General features: G+C 40.5%; 5 non-coding genes across 5 annotated transcripts; all 5 read right to left on the bottom strand.

The window, feature by feature from the left end:
• Positions 1–14,749: 14,749 nt before the first annotated feature.
• On the bottom strand, positions 14,750–14,865 carry LOC142177702 (U5 spliceosomal RNA). The gene has a single exon (XR_012706267.1). It is a non-coding gene; the product is annotated as a U5 spliceosomal RNA (small nuclear RNA).
• Positions 14,866–15,045: 180 nt separating this feature from the next.
• On the bottom strand, positions 15,046–15,162 carry LOC142177688 (U5 spliceosomal RNA). Its single transcript, XR_012706256.1, has one exon. It is a non-coding gene; the product is annotated as a U5 spliceosomal RNA (small nuclear RNA).
• A 567-nt stretch (positions 15,163–15,729) lies between these two features.
• Positions 15,730–15,890, bottom strand: LOC142177886 (U1 spliceosomal RNA). Its single transcript, XR_012706425.1, has one exon. It is a non-coding gene; the product is annotated as a U1 spliceosomal RNA (small nuclear RNA).
• A 2,654-nt stretch (positions 15,891–18,544) lies between these two features.
• On the bottom strand, positions 18,545–18,661 carry LOC142177691 (U5 spliceosomal RNA). The gene has a single exon (XR_012706259.1). It is a non-coding gene; the product is annotated as a U5 spliceosomal RNA (small nuclear RNA).
• Positions 18,662–19,286: 625 nt separating this feature from the next.
• Positions 19,287–19,446, bottom strand: LOC142177907 (U1 spliceosomal RNA). The gene has a single exon (XR_012706438.1). It is a non-coding gene; the product is annotated as a U1 spliceosomal RNA (small nuclear RNA).
• Between the last annotated feature and the right edge of the window lie 2,210 nt (positions 19,447–21,656).

The raw sequence follows: 21,656 nt of genomic DNA, 5'->3' as shown, positions 1-21,656 counted from the left end.
AATATTTCTTAAAACAATTCCATTTACTGTAACGACTCGGCCAGTCGTTTCGAGAGTTATAACCCTGTTTTCCCCATTCCTACTTCTTTTTGTGTTATTCAGCTATATTATGTTATATCGGGTTAGTTGGTTCGAGTCCGGAAGGGACTCGGGGTGAAATGAGACACTTAGTCTCATAATTGAAAATTTTAAGTTAGAAAAGTGGATCGGATATGGACCTATATGTAAACGACCTCGGATTTGAATTTTGATAATTCCAATAGCTCCGTATGATGATGTTGGGCTTAGGAGCGTGTCCGGAATATTATTTGGGAGTCCGTAGAGGAATTAGGCTTGAAATGCCGAAAGTTTTATTTTTGGAGAAGTTTGACTGGGGGTTGACTTTTTGATATCGGGGTTGAAATTCGATTCTAAAAATTGAAATACCTCTGTTATGTCATTTAGGACTTGTGTGCAAAATTTGAGGTCAATCGGACGTGATTTGATAGGTTCCGGAGTTGTTTGTAGAAATTACAAATTTCAAAGTTCATTAGGCTTGAATTGGGGTGTAATTCATGATTTTAGCGTTGTTTGAGGTGATTTGAGGATTCGACTAAGTTCGTATGATGTTTTAGGACTTGTTGGTATATTTGGTTGAGGTCCCGAGGGCCTCGGGTGAGTTTTGGATGGTTAACGGATCAAAAATTGAACTAGAACAGCTGCTGCAATTTCCTTTTGTTGGAAATTGCTTCTGCCCAGAATCGAGCCCAGATCGAGCTCAGGGTCGATGGCCACGATCGAAGCCCAGATCGAGGGTCACGGTCGAAGTCATGATCGAGGGCCAAGATCGAGGGCCACAATCGAATCCCAGATCGAGCTCAAGGTCGAAGGCATGATCGAGCCCAGGGTCGAGGGTCACGATCGAAGGCACGATCGAGCCTAGAGTCGAGGGCCACGATCGAGGACCTCGATCGAAGGCAGGATCGAGGGCCAAGATCGAGGCAGAACCGAGGATGTCTGGGCAGAATTATAAAAACAAAGATTTCGTCCCATTTGCCATTTTTGGCAAATTGGAGCTTGGGGAGAGGCGATTTTTGATATATTTTCAAAGAAAACTTGAAGTAAGTTCCTTGTGATCATTTCTACTCCATAATATTGAATTATCATCGAGTAATCCGACTAGATTACATGTTTTTGAGGCGTAAATCAGAGATTGAAACTTAGAAATTTGGAAATTTAATTTGTAGATTTGAGGGTCGAGTTGAGGTCGGATTTTGGTAAAATTGGTATGGGTAGACTCGTGGTTGAATGGGCTTTCGGATTTTGTAACTTTTTTCAGGTTCCGAGACATGGGCCCCACGGGCGAATTTTGAGCCAATTTCGGGTTTTGGTCTAATTTTGAAGCTTTTCTTGTGGAATTCATTCCATTAGCGTATATTGATGGTATTACACTGATTGTGAATAGATTTGGAGCATTTGGAGGCCGAGTCTAGAGGCAAGAGCATTTCGGGGTAGAGATTTGACCAGTTTGAGGTAAGTAACGATTGTAAATCTAGCCTTAAGGGTATGAAACCCCGGATTTCATATCATTCTATTATTTTGAGGTGACGCACATGCTAGGTGACGGGTGTGTGAGCGTGCACTGTTGGGGATTTGTGACTTGGTCCGTCCCGTAGCAACTGTAAAGTTGCATACTTTGTTGAAACCATTGATACTTATATGATTTAGAAAGATTTTTATGTAAATTAGGCTGAATGCCATGTTTGGGCCTTGCGCCAATGTTGTTTGGACCCTTAGGGGCTGTTTCTTACCATGCTCTCATTGTTTTCGATTGAAAATCTATACTCAGTCATGTTTATACTTGTTTACCGCATAACTCAGTTTTATGACTCTATTTTGATGTATATAAATGTTTTGGGCCGAATGCCCTGTTTTACTGAAATGCCCGAGAGGCTTGAGTTACTTATGACTGAGTGAGGCCGAGGGCCTGATTTGTGAGGATGAGTGTGGATCGGGGCTGCCCGCCTGCAGCATACTTATGACTGAGTGAGGTCGAGGGCCTGATTGGTGAGGATGAGTGTGGATCGGGGCTGCCCGCTTGCAGCATACTTTATTATTATCGCACGTGAGTTGTCCGTGCAGATTATAGTGCTTGGGCTGAAGGAGCCCCTCCGGAGTCTGTACACACCCCCAGTGAGCGCAGGTACCTACTGAGTGCGAGTGCCGAGTGCCGAGTGCCGAGTGCTGAGTGACTGGGAGGCAAGAGTGATTGTGAGGTATGCCCGAGTGGCAAGGGTGATTGTGAGGTATGCCCGAGTGGCACGAGTGACTGTGAGGTCTGCCCGAGTGGCTGTTTATGATTTCATCATTTTTGCTCACCTTTGCATTGAGCCTTTATTTGAAAAACTATTGGAAAATAAAAATGTCTTTAAAATTATTTTTATTGGAACTGGGTTTAAACGAGATGTTTGATTCAAATCCTGATTTTTAAGAGCATGTGGTATTTTACTGAGATTTCCTGATATGAACGTTATATGCTTTATTGCTCGTCACTACTGCTCGGTCTTTATTTATTGTTGTTACTTACTGAGTTGGCATACTCACGTTACTTTCTGCACCTTGTGTGCAGATCCAGGTGTGGCTGGACACGGTAGCGGTTATTGAGTGTTCTGGTTGCAGATTTTCTTGGAGATAACAAGGTAGCTGTTTGGCGATCGCAGCCCCTGCTCTTCTCCCTCTTATCTTCCTCTAGTAGTATTTAGCTATTTTTCCAGGCTGAGTTAGTCTTGATATTGTTAGACAGATTATAGTAGATGCTCATGACTAGTGACACCCCAATGTCGGGCTTTTCTTTTCCGCACTTCTGTTTTTCTTTGATTTGAACTCTTTAAATGGAGGTTTTTATGTTAAATAACCTTGAAATTATATTTGAAATGAAAATATCATTTTATTTTGGAAATGAGTCGGCTTGCCTAGTTCCACGATAGGCGCCATCACGACAGGGGGTTAGTTTTGGGTCGTGACAGATTGGTATCAGAGCCTAGGTTACATAGGTCTCACGAGTCATGAGCGGGTTTAGTAGAGTCTTGCGGATCGGTACGGAGACGTCTGTACTTATCTTCAGGAGGCTGCAAAACCTTTAGGAAACTCCATATTCTTGAATTCTTGTCGTGCGAATCTGTTGATTCTAGTAACTAAACATTTGTTGTTTCATTCTCTCACAGATGGTGAGGACTCGTGCCACCGGTCAGGAGGGCCAGCTACCAGTACCACCAGCCAGGGCCACGAGAGGCCGAGACCGCGGTAGAGGCCGTGGTAGGGAAAAGGTGCACCTCGTATAGCAGTTGGGGCAGTACCTACAGATCCACCGATTGTCCCAGATCAGGACCAAGTTCTAGATGTTGATGCACCGGCTCAGGCACCACATGTGCCTATTGTGATTCCAAGCCTTCAGGAGGCCTTAGCTCAGATTCTGACAGCGTGTACTGGCCTTGCTTAGGCGATCTCTATTTCGACGGCAGGGGAGGCACTCAGACTCCCATCGCTCGCACACCCGAGCAGGTTATTCAGGGACTTCAGACACTAGAGGCACCACCAGCCCATCCGGTTGCTGTTGCTCAGGATTATGTGTTTCCTGCTATGCCTGAGGATGATCAGCGTAGGTTGGAGAGGTTTGGGAGACTTCAGCCACCACCTTTCAGTGGCACAGAGAGAGAGGACGCTCAGGACTTTTTGGACAGGTGTCAGAGGATACTCCGTACTGCTGGTATTTTGGAGACTTGTGGGGTCTCGTTCACTACCTTTCAGTTTTCTGGGGCTGTACTTAGATGGTGGGAGACCTACGAGAGGCGTAGGCTTGTTGGCGCAGCACTCCTTACTTGGCAGCAGTTCTCCATGGTCTTTTTGGAGAAGTTCGTGCCTCGATCCCGCAGAGAGGAGCTGCGTAGGCAGTTTGAGCGGCTACGCTAGGGTGATATGTCTGTGATGCAGTATGATATGCGGTTCTTCGAGTTGGCCCGTCATGCTATCTGGTTGGTTCCCACGGACAGAGAGAGGATCGTGAGGTTTATTGATGGCCTCACTTATCAGCTATAGTTGCTCATGACCAGGGAGCGAGTTTCGGGTGCTACCTTTGATGAGGTTGTTGACATTGCTCGGCAGATTGAGATGGTTCGTGGTCAGGAGAGGGTTGAGCGAGAGGCCAAGAGGCCTCGTGGTCAGGGTGAATTCAGCGGTGCTCCTTTTGGGGGTCAATTCCAGTACGATAGAGGTCGTCATTTCAGACAGGCTCAGTCAGCTCGGCCATTTCATCGGGGTGCATCATCTGGCCATGGTTCTCACAGTTCTCATCAGGGCCACTCATCACTTAGTGCCCTTCCAGTTCAGAGTTCATCTCGTGCTCCACTTGTTCAGGGCTCTTCCATGCCAGGTTCTTCTACCAATCATCCCGGTGCTAGGGGTTCCTTTCAGTTTCCGCCGCCAGCACTAGGGAGTTGTTTTGAGTGTGGGGAGCTTGGGAATATGTGGAGGCAGTGTCCTCATCATCATGGAGGTCTATCTCAGCAAAGGAGTCAGCCTCCGACTACAGCACCAGCTACCTCACCACCCGCCCAGTCAGCTCGGGGTGGAGGTCAGTCAGCTAGGGGTCGCCCTAGAGAGGGAGGCAGATCAGGGGGTGGTCAGGCCCGTTTCTATGCTCTCCCTGCTAGACCAGATGCTATTGCTTCAGATGCTGTGATTACAGGTATTGTCTCAGTTTGCCACAGAGATGCCTCAGTTTTATTTGACCCTGGTTCCACGTATTCATATGTTTCCTCGTATTTCGCCCATTTTCTGGATATGACCCGTGAGTCCTTAGTTTCATCTGTACTTGTATCTACTCCTGTGGGCGATACTATTATTGTGGACCGCATATATCGGTCATGTATGGTGACTATTGGGGGTCTGGAGAGCCGAGTAGATCTATTGTTGCTCAGTATGGTTGACTTTGATGTGATATTGGGCATGGATTGGTTATCTCCATGTCATGCTGTTCTAGATTGTCACGCTAAGACGGTGACGTTGGCTATGCCAGGAATTCCGAGGGTTGAGTGGAGCGGTTCTATAGATTATGTACCAAGTAAGGTGATTTCATATTTGAAGGCTCAGCGCATGGTTAAGAAGGGTTGCCTATCTTATTTGGCTTTTGTGAGGGATGTTAGTGTAGAGACTCCTGTCATTTATTCTGTTCTGGTGGTACGTGATTTTCCGGATGTGTTTCCTGCAGACCTACCGGGCATGCCGCCTGACAGGGATATTGACTTTGGTATCGATTTGGTGCCGGGCACTCAGCCCATTTCTATTCCACCGTATCGTATGGCACCGGCGGAGTTGAAGGAATTGAAAGAACAGCTTCAGGAACTCCTTGATAAGGGGTTTATTCGGCCTAGTGTGTCACCTTGGGGTGCACCGGTTCTATTTGTGAAAAAGAAGGATGGTTCCATGAGAATGTGTATTGATTACAGGCAGTTGAACAAGGTCACAGTCAAGAACAAGTATCCTTTGCCTCATATTGATGATTTATTCAACCAGCTTCAGGGAGCGAGGGTGTTCTCCAAGATTGATTTGAGGTCCAGTTATCACCAGCTGAAGATTCGGGATTCAGATATTCTCAAGATAGCTTTCAGAACCCGATATGGCCATTATGAGTTCACCAGTGATGTCTTTTGGGCTGACCAATGCCCCAGCAGCGTTCATGCATCTGATGAACAGTGTATTCCAGCCCTATTTGGACTCATTCATCGTTGTATTCATTGACGACATCCTGGTGTACTCTCGTAGCCAGGAAGAGCACTCTCAGCATTTGAGGGCTGTATTGCAGAGATTGAAGGAGGAGAAACTTTATGCAAAGTTCTCTAAATGTGATTTTTGGCTCAGTTTAGTAGCATTCTTGGGGCACGTGTTGTCCAGTGAGGGTATTCAGGTGGATCCAAAAAAGATAGAGGCGATGCAGAGTTGGCCCAGACCGTCCTCAGCCACGGAGATTAGGAGCTTTCTTGGTTTGGCGGGTTACTACCGTCGCTTTGTGGAGGGATTTTCATCTATTGCGTCGCCCTTGACCAAATTGACCCAAAAGGGTTCTCCATTCAGGTGGTCAGATGAATGTGTGGAGAGTTTTCAGAAGCTCAAGACTGCTTTGACCACAGCTCCAGTGTTAGTGTTGCCATCAGCTTCAGGTTCTTACACCGTGTATTGTGATGCCTCAAGGATAGGCATTGGTTGTGTTTTGATGCAGGAGGGTAGGGTGATTGCCTATGCCTCGCGCCAGTTGAAGACCCATGAGAAGAACTATCCTATCCATGATCTTGAGTTAGCAGCCATTGTTCACGCCTTGAAGATTTGGCGTCATTATTTGTATGGGGTTCATTGTGAGATCTATACTGATCACCGGAGTCTGCAGTATCTGTTAAAGCAGAAGGATCTTAATTTGCGTCAGCGGAGATGGTTGGAGCTTCTTAAGGACTATGATATCACTATCTTGTACCATCCGGGGAAGGCCAATGTGGTGGCCGATGCTTTGAGTCGCCGGGCAGAGAGTTTGGGGAGTTTAGCCTATCTTCCAGCAGCAGAGAGACCTTTGGCATTAGATGTTCAGACCTTGGCAGGCCAGCTTGTCAGATTGGATATTTCGGAGCCTAGTCGGGTATTGGCTTGTGTGGTCTCCAGGTCTTCTCTTTATGACCGTATCAGGGAGCATCAGTATGATGACCCTCACTTGCTCGTTCTTCAGGACAGGGTTCGGAGAGGTGATGCTAGGGATGTGACTATTGGTGATGACAGGGTGCTGAGAATGCAGGGCCGGATATGTGTGCCTAATGTAGATGGGCTTCGAGAGCTGATTCTTGAAGAGGCTCACAACTCGTGGTATTCCATCCATCCGGGTGCCGCGAAGATGTACCAGGATTTGAGGCAGCACTATTGGTGGAGGCGGATGAAGAAGGATATAGTTGGGGTTATGGCTCGGTGTCTAAACTATCAGCAGGTTAAGTATGAGCATCAAAGACCAGGTGGTTTGCTTCAGAGGTTAGAGATCCCAGAGTGGAAGTGGGAGCGGATCACTATGGACTTTGTAGTTGGGCTCCCACGGACTTCGAGGAAGTTCGACGCTATTTGGGTTATTGTGGATCGGCTGACCAAGTCCGCGCACTTCATTCCAATTGGTACTACTTACTCTTCAGAGCGGTTGGCTGAAATTTACATCCGAGAGATCGTTCGCCTGCATGGTGTCCCAGTTTCCATCATTTCAGATAGGGGTACTCAGTTCACATCGCAGTTTTGGAGGGCCGTGCAGCGAGAGTTGGGTACTCAGGTTGAGTTAAGCACAGCTTTTCACCCTCAGACGGACGGGCAGTCCGAGCGCACTATTAAGATATTGGAGGACATGTTGCGTGCAAAATATTCAGATGATAATAGCATTTCTCCATGAAGGAGACATCTGTCACAAAGTTGGCGGTAAAAATGCTGAAATTCTTATTTTTTGTCATTTATAAATTTAGAATTGTCTTTATATTGTTCATTTGATTATATTTTCTCTCATGATACCAGAAGTGTCTGAACAATATTGAATAGTACAAAATATATCAAAAAGTCCTTAAGAGCTAACTATTTGTCTAAAAAAACACATGACACTAGTAGTGTCCGAATAATATTAAATTGTGGATAATAAATGAAAGCTCTCGAAGAGCTTATATACAAATATGTCATTCATATTATATGATTATGGTCAAAACATATGTTGTAGTAAACCTGAAGTTTACTAATACAAATGACTATCATACTGAGACTACAAATGATTGGAAGATTGAACATCTTCATGTTTCCACAATCATAGGAGATAAAATAATATGTATGTGAGAAGCTACCCGCCTTATTCTTCAATTTGTACTACATCATGTGTCACAGTAAATCAGAAGTTTACTAATGCAAAAGCAGTCACAGTAAACCAGAAGTTTAACACTTGTATGCATCAGACCAACAAGACCAACAAGATATGATAAGTCCTCTCCTCACAATTAGTTCCGGATCAAAAATTAAATATTTTTACTATCTACCACAACGTACAAAGATATGTTCCCCAAAGAAGATTGGGAATATATGTTAGTTTTTCTAACATTAGGGGGATGTAATAAGCAACTAGCAAATAGTATGATCATCAAGTTAAATGCAGAAGCATTTGTTGATCCAAAATTAAATATTATATTTCATCTGCAAATGCTCTTATTAAAATTAAAGTTCCTGAAGGAAAAAGTTTGTTGCACGAATGAAGCATGGTAGACTAATCGGTTCCAAATGTAGCAATCCTTAAGAAGGATAGGAGCAAACGATCAAAATGATACGGCATAACATTTTGTAATGACCCGGCCAGTTATTTTGAGAATTTAAGTCTCGTTCAGCGGCATAAGGTCCTGAGAAGCTTTGTATTATGTGTATTGACTTCCGTGCGTGGTTGAATTCAGTTACCGGATGAATCAGAGTCAAACCGGAAGAAGGATTCAAGTTTTGGAAGCTTAAGCGGTAAGAGTTGACCGGAAATTTGATTTTTGTGTAAACGGCTCCGGAATGGGTTTTAGATGATTTCAACAGCTTCGTATGGTGATTTTGGACTTAGGCGTGCATCCGGATTTGGATTTGGAGGTCCGTAGGGTGATTTGAATCATTTCAGCGAAAGTTGGAAAAGTGAAAGTTTGGAAAGTGGAGAGATTTGACCAATAGTTGACTTTGGTGATATCAGGGTCGAAATACGATTTCGAGAGTTGGAACAACTCCGTTATGTCATTTGGGACTTGCCTGCAAAATTTGACGTCATTCCGGGTTGATTTGATAGATTTCGGCACGAGTTTTAGAAGTTGAAAGATTTGAAAGTTCATAAGTTCGATTCATGGTGTGATTCGTAGTTTCGATGTTGTTTGATGAGATTTGAGACCTCGAGTGAGTCCGTGTTAAATTATGAGACTTGTTGGTATGTTTAGACGGGGTCCCGGGGGCCTCGGGTGTGTTTCGGGCGGGCTACGGATCCTTTTCCCCTATTTTTGAACCGTTGTTCCTGTTTTGTGGTGTCCTTCTTCGCGATCGTGAAGCACCTTTTCGCGTTCGCGAAGTGTTACTGCTGACCACCTCGAGATCCTTTTTCATGTTCGTGTTCAACCTCTCGCGTTCGCGAAGGTTTGTCTTTCCCCTTCATCGCGTTCGCGATTAGCCACCGGCGTTCGCGAAGCTCTTTCTGTCAGCCTCATATTTCTTCTCCGCATTCGCGTTCGCCGTCTCGCGTTCGCATAGGTTCCGTCCCTTGTTCTTCATGTTCGCACTCCTTCCCTCGCGTTCGCGAAGGGTTTTTCTGGACAGCCTTACTTTCCTTCTTCGCGAACGCGAGCCTTTCGCTGCGTTCGCGATGCTTTCAGACCTGGGCAGAATATAAGTTTTCTAAATCGAGGGTTATGCCATTTTTCATCATATTTTTTCTTGTAGAGCTCGGTTTTGAGAGATTCTTTGTGGGTTTTTCAAGCAAATCGATTAGGTAAGTGTTCTTCACCTAGAATTTAATATATTCCATAATTTTATCTTTATTTTTATCATTTAATTTGTGTTTTGAGTTGAGGAAAATTATGGTGTTTGAAGAAAGTTTTCAAAATGAAAGATTATGATTTGAGGGACGAAATGGTATCGGAATTTGATAATTTTAGTATGGTTGAACTCGTATTGGAATGTGTATTCGGGTTTTATGAAATTTGTCGGGTTCCGAGGTGTGGGCCTAGGGGTCGACTTTTGGGTCGATTTTTCGATTTTGATAAAGATTGAGTCTTTATGATCCGGAATAGTTTCTTATGAGTTTTATTTGTGCTTTGAAGTTATTTTGGTTAGATTTGAGCCGTCCGAAGGTCATTTCACCCGAGAAGTTCAATTTAGATTATCGGTTTGTCTTCTTTGAGGTAAGTATCTTGTCTTACCTTGTGTGGGAGAACTACCCCCTTAGGATTTGAGTCTTCTATGTTGATTGTAGTCCGTGCACTCGAGGTGATGAGTACGTGCTCAGACTTATTTGTTAAAGTTGGCCTTTTAGGATTCCTAGGTCCTTATATTCATTGAATATGCAGTTGTACTTGTTATGATTATGTTCTTTAATTACTAGTTTCACCTTTACCTGCTTAATTAGAATCAATTGTTTCATGATCCACTATTACTGTTTAATTGATTCATATGTACCTTAATTGAAATTATTATCTCTTCCATTGCCATGTTATCTTTTCCCTAACTGCGTATCTTTATTTGAAGTTGTAGTTGTCCCTTTTTGTAAATGTTCACCCTTAATTGAGGTTATGGTGATTTTCTCGCTGCCCACTTTTATTTGAATTGGTTGTATCTCTTCCGTAATTGTCCAAACTTAAAAGAGGCTTAGATATCCTATGCCTTAGTGGACTTGCCCTTATTTGGAATTATTTGACTCGTGTTAGTTTCTTGTTGTTGAACCGTATATTGTGCGAGCAGCTCATGCAGACAACTTAGAAGTAGCTCAAGAAAAGCCTCGCAGTTGCTTCCTTTCTTCTATAAATACAAGAGATTTCAGTTCATTATGTAGATCAGTTTGAAGTTGAATAATATATCATTCTCTCTCTATACTTGTTTTCGGTTTATTTACTTTACAGTTTTTATTTTATAACATGTTTCTAGTTTTCTTTTGTACAGAGGTTTACACTTTACATTTAGTAAATTGTTAATGTGCAAACATCTATATTAAGTAATGTTATACTTTCTTCTAAAAAAGGAACCACGGTGGGCGCCAAACTTTTACCCTTAAAATAGATAACAATTAAATTTATGCGTGGTTTTAAGAATTGATTCAATACAAGTAATTGAGGATGTTAGATAAATAAATGAAAGATAAAACGAATAATCAAACCAGTTGTAATGCTATGGCCCAGCTAGAACTTGGGTTGGACAATAGTTTTGCCCTCAATCGGACCCTCGGTTCGGAGCCAATAACTTTCTCCATGTCGATCCAGTAGTAGCCGGCCCTGATTAATTTTTGAACCAAAGATTCCGCTCCCAAATTCTCCCAAATTTTTGAACTTCTCTCAAGACATATTCGATATCTCCCAGCCCCAAGCATATGGCCAGTGGGCAATTTTCCAGTCTTCAAGTAATCTATGTACTGGTTCCTCCAATCCCAAGTTAAACACGGGGAGTTTACTTCGGCGTGACCTTCTTCTACTACCGGCTTCATGAGTTGTACTACTGTCCCCGAGATGAACTCATCATCATCAACCGAGGACCCCAAGTTAGCCAGAGCATCGGCCTCGCTGTTATGATCTCGGGGCACGTGCTGTAGAGTCCATTCCTTAAATCGATGCAGCGTTACCTATAACTTGTCTAAATACCTTCGCATTTGTTCCTCTTTTACTTCAAACTCCCCATTGACTTGATTTACCACAAGGAGGGAATCGCACTTAGCTTCGACTACCTTGACCCCAAGTGTCACGACCCAAAATTCACTATAGGTCGTGGTGGCGCCTAACGCCGCCGTCAGAAAAGCCAATGGTGATTTACCAATTTAATTACTCCTTTTAGTATTTTGAAATCATAATTTTCCTTAATTGAATAGTAGAAAAGAGAATTTACAGAGTAAATAAAAATATTTACACGATCCACAATAATGAATAACCTGAAGGAACCCCCAAAACCCGGTGTCACAAGTGCATGAGTATTTTTCTAAGAAGCACAACAACAGTACAACATCTGTCTAGAATATAAATAAGACAGAAATAAATAATTAGTACGATGGAGACTCGGTGGACTGCGATGCATAGCCTGGGTTGCAGCTCACGTAAAGTCTCCTCAACAGATGCGCCTATGCACCAAGATGATCATCCAATGAACCTGTCAGTTTCTGCACATTTAGTACAGAAGTGTAGCATGAGTACGTAAATCAACGCGTACCCATTAAGTATCTAGCCTAACCCCGGATATGTAGTGACGAGGGGTCGACATCGATACTTACTAAAGGTCCAATAAAATAATGTAATAAAACATGAGTAGATATGAAGCATACGACAATGGTGGGGTGAATCTATAAGTTACATAATATCCCAATTACTTCTTTTAACGCATAAATTTCTAAATCTTGTATTCTACTTTAACAGCTCAGAAAATGTCAAGTTCCATTACCAAATAAATAAGGATTACCATTATTGGAAAGTTTATCTCGTGAATATTCAGACTAATAGCGTTATAACGCACGATTTCCTGTCGAGGTCGTTCGTCCCGATCCAGAATAACATGTACACTGTCGAGGGACGTGAAGCATGATCCATAGATGCATCTATATACTGCCGAAGCGTTCGGCCCGCTCTACAAGAAAAGGAAGGAAGTTACCTAATTACGAGGCACGTATTTACAATACCGTACATGGGTACAAAATGAATATAATCTTTACCGTTTCTCAAATAACTCACCCACAACTCAAAGTGTTAAGGCTTGGCCTAGTATACATATATTTATTTCCAAATAAATTTCATTTATAACTTCAATTAATTAAGCCAGCAACATGAGTCCAAATAATTCAAATATTACAAAATAAGATCCTACGTCTACCTGTACATAAACATGATTTTGCTACGTACGGACTCTCGTCACCTCGTGCGTACGTAGCCCCAATTCAAGCTTAATGAACTTTAGAACTTCAAAGTTCTACATTCGACGCCGAAGTCTATCTAATCAAGTTCGATTGACCTCAAATTTTACACACAAGTCATAATTGACATAACAAATCTACTCCAAGGCTCGGAACCCCAAACAGACATTGATAACATAAAAATTCACTTCAAACCAAACTTATGAAATTCTTAAACTTTCAAAATGTTAACTTTCCATAATAAACGCTGAAATGCTCTAGGGTGATCCGATACTCAACCCGAACATACATCCAAGTCCAAATAATCATATGAACCTCTTGGAACATTGAAATCCCAATTCCGAGGTCGTTTACTCAAAAAGTCAAACCTTAGCCAATTCTTCCAACTTAAAGCTTCCGAAATTAGATTTTTCTTTCCAATCAACTCCGAACTTCCCGAAGTTCAGTTCCGACCACACGTACAAGTCATAATACCCGAAGTAAAGCTACTCAAGGCCTCAAACTTCTGAACATTATACTAGAGCTCAAAACGATCGGTCAGGTCGTTACACCAAGGCTTTTAGCCAATTCGAGACCTGCAATCATGGCCTCATACTCTACCTCATTTTAGTCAATTTTACAGTTCTAATAGACCGCCTAACTACATTACCCGTAGGAGGCTTCAGCACGATGCCGAGCTTGGAGCCTTTTGTGTTTGAGGCGCTGATAAGTGGGGATTTTGACTACTTATTAGCGCCTTTTAGCTTTTGTTTTAGTCTAAAAGTATTGAATTATGTTCCCGAAACTAATGAAATGTGCAAAATTATAGGAATGCTGGATGTTGGAGCTAAATTGGGCAAAACCACTCTGATCGAGAGGTATTGAGTGGGTAATTGAGAGTTGATAGCTATAACAGGCGTCGTTCGTAAAATGGGTCCAAATTCTCAAGGTAGCCCCCGAGGCTAACAATAATTCTCTTTTAACTTCGGCCATTAAGGCCGGCGTAAAGTCGGCCACAAAGTCATCCAAAATTTGAGATTTTATGGCTGTTCGGGGTCAATACTCGATATCATACCTGCTGATTTTGACGGCCCATTTGACCAATAGGCCCAAGAGCTCGGGCTTGTGCATGATGTTCCTCAGTGGGTAAAAGGTTACGACATATATAGGGTGACATTGAAAGTACGGTTTTAGTTTTCTGGAGGCGCTTAGCAAAGCGAGCGCCAATATTTCAAGGTGAGAATACCTTATTTCGGCCTCACCTAGAGTTCTACTGACATAGTAAATAGGAGATTACGTACCTTCCTCTTCCAGAACCAAAACTCCACTTACCTCCACCTCGGATACTGCCAAGTAGAGGTACAGTTGCTCATCCGTCTTCGGAGTGTGGAGCAGTGGCGGACTCGAAAGGTATCGTTTGAGTTCTTCCAAAGCTTATTGGGATTCCGGGGTCCAGAAAAAATTATTCTTGTTTTTCAACAGTGAGAAGAACCGATGGCTTTTGTCCGAAGACCTTGATATGAACCGGCGCAGGGCAGCTATATGCCCGGTCAGCCTCTGAACGGCCTTGACGCTGTCCACCACGGTGATGTCTTCTATGGCCTTGATCTTTTTAGATTAATCTTGATCCCTCGATTGGATACCATGAATCCGATGAAATTTCCCGATCCGACCCCGAATGTGCACTTCTCCGTATTCAGCTTCATATTATATTTTTTCAATACGTCGAAGGTTTCCTACAAATGTTTTAAATGGTCCTCTACTCACAGGGACTTAACTATCATGTCATCAATATAAACTTCCATTGAATTTCCTATTTGTTCTTCGAACATCCGATTTACTATGCGTTTATAGGTGGCATCAGTGTTCTTTAATCCGAATGGCATTACATTATAATAGTAGGCGCCAAATTTAGTGATAAAGAAAGTCTATTCTTGGTCGCCCGGGTCCATCCGAATTTGGTTGTACCCGGAATAGGCATCGAGAAAGCTGAGTAGCTCGTGCCCGGCCGTCGCGTCGATCATCCGATCGATGTTAGGCAAAGGAAAAGAATCATTAGGGGAAAAAAAAACCTTTGTTACTTAGGAATATCACATTGAAAGAGTAAAACTAGATTTGTATATAGGGGGCACTCAATTTGAGAACCCCTCCAAAAATAGGCGTGTGTCACTAAGTGCAGTGCACACACGGTATTCTTTAGTAAAAGGCGAAAGAATAGCTCGATTTGTACTCGCCGCATAGCTGCGTGCCGAGCTGTTTTTGCTTTCCATCTATTTACTGGTTCATAGTGCCGGGCGTAGTCGAAGATCAATCGAAAACAGTCTCTCTACCCCTCGAGGTAGTTTTACACTACCCTCCCCGGAACCCACTTGTAGGATTTTACTGGATCGTTATTGTTATTGTTGATTAAACTGGAATTGTAGAGACACTCAATTTGAGAACCCCTCCAAAAATAGGCGTATGCCACTAAATGCAGCGCGCACACGGTATTCTTTAGTAAAAGGCGAAAGAATAGTTCGCTTTGTGCTCACTGCATGGCTGCTTGAGTTTTGCACTTTGCTTAAGTAACCTTTATGATGTGGGAGTCAGCTCTCTTCTTCCGCTTTAGTCTCTTCACTGTTTTGTTCAATTACTCTGTACTTTAAAGTCTACATTTTAATTTTAAATATAAGCGACTTTGCGGATCGTTCTGCTCTGTCGTTTGATTCCTTCGCATAGTTGCTTTAACCTTTTTATTCATTTCAGGTTCTTGATGGTTACACTTGGTTTTTTGGTGTTGTATGATATGTTGAAAGTCTACATCTCATTCATTTGTTGCATAGGTATTTAAGCGTTGATTTGTCTCAGTTTCTTGCTGATTGGGAAGAATAAGCTCATAACCTGCTTATGATGAAAAGTTGCATAAAATGTGTTCGACTAAATATCTTGAACTTCCAATGAAGGTTTTGTCTTTCTTGTGATTGAATTGCAGAAAACAGAGCAGTTGCAGTTATAGTTACATTAAGATAGCTTTCTTTCGTGTAGCAAAAAAAAAACTCATTGTGGGAATTCCAGGCCATTAGACAATATATAACCCATTGAGAAGAAAATTTTACGTGTAGAATTGGGTAAGGACCGCGCGAACGCAGGCCCCCACTACCACAAATTATGACGTAGAGTCAACCACTTGGGTCGACCTTAGACGAGCACCCCTCCAAAGTGCAATAGAGGTCACCAACCTAGGCCATGGGTCTTATTGATCGCCCATTGACCCCGTCCAGGTAAGTATGTTTCAGCGTAGCTCCTTGCCATGGTTCTATACCCCTCCAACTCCTTGTTTTTCTTTTTGCCAGCCGATGAGGGACATCTTATTACTTGAGCTTTCCCCTAATATTTTCTCTGAAATAACTATTGCTACTGAATGTTGTTTATTTCAAGTATAATTAAGATGCCCTATCCATATACTAATAATTTTATGTACAATATATAAACTCCTTGCTTTCCTTTCTCCCCTTCAATTTAATATAACACACCAAGATATGAAAACGGGCCGAATGAAATTAGAGGAGATTATTCTGGTTTTTGTTTATAAGTAGAAGTTAACTTTAAAAGAAAACTTTTGTAAAATTGTACTATTATAGTAGTACTACTTAACATTGCACACGAAAAGGCTATTTTAACTCTTATTGCTTCTGACTACTTTGCTACTGTTAAACAAATACAAGAAAAGTATTAAAACTCTAGCCATCTTAAAAATGACTATCTTTTCTCTTCTCAGCTCCCCATATGTAGCATTTTTTCGTAAAATGTCATACTTTCAGCAAATCAAATTTTCTCTATAATATGAACAAATCATGTGACAATCTGAGCCCAAACCCATTTGATCCCTTCAACTCGTCCAACCCATTTGTCCATCTCAGCCAATCTAAAATTGGGTTGATTAATAGCCCAAATTGATGCATGAATAACTTTGCTAAAATATCTTTAAAATAATTCCTTTTTTTATTTGATATGTTATATATGACCATAACAAAAGAAAAAGGAAAAAATGCATAAGTACACCCCCCCTCCCCCAGAACTATGACCATATTTCCAACTACACACCTTTCCATTACGGGGGTCCTATTATCTCCTTAAACTATTTTAGAGTCGAATTATTTCCAAACTAAAGGCTTATGTGGCAGTGTGTGTATTTCACTCTCTCAAAGAGAGTGAGGAGCAGATTTTTTTAATTAAATATATACTTTATAATTTTCAATATATAACAATTATTGTTTTCGTAGAAAAAAAAAGTTAAGTATATTTAAATTCAAATCCAAAAAGAGTAACTAATTATTACAATTTGAATTAGGAAGAAACTACTCCCCATTTTGAATTGATAATATTTAATTTTTTTAATTTTCGTTTTTTTATTTCAAAATTATTTTAATACTCCAACTTGAAACTACTCCCCAATTTGAATTGGTTGGTTTTTTTTCCATTTTTTATTTTAAAATATTTTTAAAACTCCAACTTTATTGGAGCGTAATTTGTCCTAAACATCTACACTTGTCATCTTATGATTATGCCACATGGCTTAATATGGTAGTTTTGCCTCTTCTGCAGGAGTGGATCTACCTTAGGCGATGACACCGCTTCGTCGGGAAATGTTACTAAATATTTATATGTGATTGAAATGTCGAAACAAAAACTAGAATAAATAAAGTAAATGACACTACTTTATTTATGAGGTCGCGAGTTCAAAGCTACACAACATCAATTTTTATTTTAAATTTTTTGTGCTTAATCTACAAATAGGAAACACAAGATGGATTTGAACTATTGACCTTTTAGTTCTTAATTCTTAACAAAACTTTGACCTTTTTGTTTGAATATAGAAGAATGATGTTGCTTCCATAAGTAGTTCGGATTTTTTTTTTCTTTCCGTTCATCTTTAATCTCGACGATAAAATTTATTAAAAATAATTTGTGAAATCAAATGAATGATGAGTTTTAATTGAATGTTTGGCGCCTTATGTAGAAAAAATTATTTAGTGTTATTTCTAATGAGCTTATTTTGAATGCATTTCAAACAATAAAAACTTATCGAGAAGAGTTGTAGTAATATACTTGAGTTGTGTTTTATTAATACGATTCAAATTGTGTTCTTTTTAAAAAGATTTGCTTATTTGTTCACGGTTTAAAATGGTGATCCCGCTTATGAAAAAATCCTATGTATGCCTCTGCTTATTCTATTTTGACCCGCCCAAAATCAGCCCAACTCGCACATTTGATACCCTGTTGTGATTCATTTTCAATGACGAAGTCAAGTTACCGGTACTGTGCTGGATTAAAGGTGTTTTATACATACAACCTAAGATTATGAAAAAACATATGATTACTGCAAAAGTCACTAAACTTCATAATCTCAAAACCTCTTAACGATGAAGAAAGTGTGATATAATCAACTATCAGACTGATTCGGGAATATAATGTGCATTTTAATGGATAATCTGGTACCTACTCGGTTTTTATTTTTCTGTTCAAACTTATTCGTATCAGTAGCTCATATTATTGTCAAGGGAAGATCTCCCTAAATGGAATGTCATCTTTTAGCTGTTGAGTACTCGTTTCAGAAGATAAATAAGTGAAAGTTACTCCCAACTTTGCAATTTTAAATTATCATGTTCATTCAGAAAGTTTAACATAGAAAACCCACAAAGTCTACCAGTTAATTTCACTTATATCCCTATTAACACCAATGATTAAAACTGGAATGGTTCATAGTGCCGGGCTGTTTTTGCTTTCCATCTATTTACTGGTTCATAGTGCCGGGCGTAATCGAAGGTCTATCGAAAACAACCTCTCTATCCCTCGAGGTAGTTTCACACTACCCTCCCCGGAACCCACTTGTAGGATTTTACTGGATCGTTATTGTTATAGTTGATTAAACTGGAATTGTAGGGATACTCAATTCGAGAACCCCTCCAAAAATAGGCGTATGCCACTAAATACAGTGCGCACACGGTATTCTTTAGTAAAAGGCGAAAGAATAGTTCGCTTTGTGCTCACTGCATGGCTGCGTGAGTTTTGCACTTTGCTTAAGTAACCTTTTATGATGTGGGAGTCAGCTCTCTTCTTCCGCTTTAGTCTCTTCGCTGTTTTGTTCAATTACTCTGTGCTTTAAAGTCTACATTTTAATTTTAAATATAAGCGACTTTGCGGATCGTTCTGCTCTGTCGTTTGATTCATTCACATAGTTGCTTTAAGCTTTTTATTCATTTCAGGTTCTTGGTGGTTACACTTGGTTTTTTGTTGTTGTATGATATGGTTGAAAGTCTACATCTCAAATAGAAACGACCCTTTGCTATTCTGTCTCCTTCATCATTTGATTCATAGGTATTTAAGCGTTGATTTGTCTTAGTTTCTTGCTGATTGGGAAGAAATATAAGCTCATAACATGATTATGATGAAAAGTTGCATAGAATGTGTTCGACTAAATATCTTGAACTTCCAATGAAGGTTTTGTCTTTCTTGTGATTGAATTGCAGAAAACAGAGCAGTTGCATGTTGTTTGAATTGCATCCTTTATAGTTACATTAAGATAGCTTTCTTTCGTATAGCAAAAAAAAACTCATTGTGGGAATTCCAGGCCATTAGACAACATAAAACCAAATGAGCAAAAAATTTTAGGTTTAGAATTGGGTAGGGGCCTCGCGAACGCAGGCCTCCGCTACCACAAATTATGACATAGGCTCGACCACTTGGGTCGGCCTTAGGCGGGCACTCCTCCAAAGTGCAATGGAGGTCACCAACCTAGGCCATGGGTCTTATTGATCACCCATTGACCCCGTCCAGGTAAGTATGTTTCATGTAGCTCCTTGCCATGGTTCTATACCCCTCCAACTCCTTGTTTTTCTTTGTGCCAGCCGATGAGGGAAATCCTGTGCTTAATCTATCCCTCTTATATTCTCTCCGAAACATTTTATTGCTACTGAATCTTGTTTATTTCAAGTATAATTAAGATGCTTATCCATATAATAATTTTATGTACAAATATATAAACCCCTTTCTTTCCTTTTTCCCCTTCAATTTAATGTCACACCATGATTTGAAAAAGGGCAGAATGAAATTTGTAACGACCCGACTTGTCGTTTTAAGAATTTACGTTCCATTCGGTGGCTTAAGGTCTCGAGCAACTTTGAAATTTGTATTATGACTTGCAAGGGTGGTCAAGTTTGGTTTTTCGATGATTCAGGATTTAATTGAAAGAACAATTCTTGTTCTGGAAGCTTAAGTTGAAATAATTGACCGGATGGTGAATTATATGTAAACAACTCCGAAATAGAGTTTTGATGATTTAAATAGCTCCGTATGGTGATTTTGGACTTAGGAGCGTGTCCAGAATTTTTTTTGGAAGTCCGTAGTGAAATTTTGCTTGAAATGGCGAAAGTTGAATTTTTGGGAAGTTTGACCGGGAGTTGACTTTTTGATATCAGTTCTGAAAATTTTCATAGATCTATTATGTCATTTATGACTTTTGTGCAAAATTTAAGGTCAATCGGAATTGAATTGATAGGTTTCGGCATCGAATGTAGAAGTTGGAAATTCTTAAGTTCCTTAAGCTTGAATTGGGGTATGATTCGTGGTTTTAGCACTATTTTATGTGATTTGAGGTTTCAACTAAGTTCGTATGATATTTTAGGACTTGTAGGTGTATTGGGTTGAGGTCCCGAGGGCCTCAGGTGAGTTTCGGAGTGGTTTCGGATAAATTTTAACTTCTGATTTTTTACAGCAATGTGCGAAATTTCTGATACGCAGAGTTGACTTTGGAAGTTTATATCTCGAAATCTATAAGGAATCTGGATATTATCAAAACATGAAAGTTGTAGCTCTTTGATTCTAGTTTCCAGAACAATAAACCATTCATCATTCGGACATTTGTACGAAATATTATGATCAATCGACTGAAGCTGGTACTGCAAATTTTGGCTACAGTAGTGTGCATCACAAGAAATTTCTGCTGCGCAGGGCTGACTTTGGGAGCTTATATCTCGCAATCTATAAGGAGTTGGGCGATGAGCAAAACATAAAAGTTGTAGCTCTTTGTATCTAGTTTTCAGAAATTTAAACCGTTTGGCAGTTGGAGTTGAGTACAAGAAGTTATAGTTGATAAACTACAGACTGTCGGGGATGAGTTTTGGATGAGTTTGATGTTTTCAGCATAAGCATGTAATGATCCAACGGTCCATTTTTAGTTCTAGAGATTGAAATTTGATTTCAAGACTTCCGGGATTTTGATAATGAATTGTAGGAGTGATCTGGAAAGTTTGGTCTAATTCCATCAAGTCGCGATTTGGTTTTTAGCGCGAAACATAAGTTAATTATTTAACGAGCAAAATTGGTATCACATTGAGCAAATGAGCTCCGAATTGAGTTTCGAATAGGTTCGTATTATTATTTGTGATTCATAGGAACAACAATCGTCGAATTCCGAGTTCGTATGATGGAGTTAGAGCCTTTTTAGTGAAAACAAAACTGCTGGTGTAAACAGTTCTGGTACGCACCTTTAGCGACCAGATTTGACACTTTTAGCGACCAGAATAGTGTTTTTTGGGCAGAAGCTTAAGGACCAAAAATGGTAATTTTCTTCATTTCGTTTTGGATTTTTGGAGCACGGTTCTTGGGCGATTTTGTGGATTTCTTCAAGACTTCAACTTGGGTAAGTGTCCTATATCCAAAAGTGATTATATTTCACAAATCCATGATTATATTCATCATTTAATTCAGATTTAAATGGAAGAAATTGGGATTTATGCAAATTCTTTCAAAAATGGAAATTTTAGATTTGGAGCCCGAGTTGTTATCGGAATTTGATAAAATTAGTATGGATGGACTCGTAATTGAATGGGTTATCGGATTTTGTGAGTTTTGTCGGATTTCGAGACGTGGGCCCCGCGGGCAATTTTTGAGTTAAATTTCGAATTTTGTTGGAAAATTAGTATTTTCATATGAAATTAATTCCTATAATTATTATTAACTGAATTGAATTAATGTGGATAGATTTGAGCTGTCC

This window comes from Nicotiana tabacum, chromosome 23 (assembly GCF_000715075.1).
Source record: "Nicotiana tabacum cultivar K326 chromosome 23, ASM71507v2, whole genome shotgun sequence".
NCBI lineage: Eukaryota > Viridiplantae > Streptophyta > Magnoliopsida > Solanales > Solanaceae > Nicotiana > Nicotiana tabacum.
Note: the sequence above shows the minus strand (reverse complement) of the source record. Positions and strands in the feature narration are given on the sequence as shown.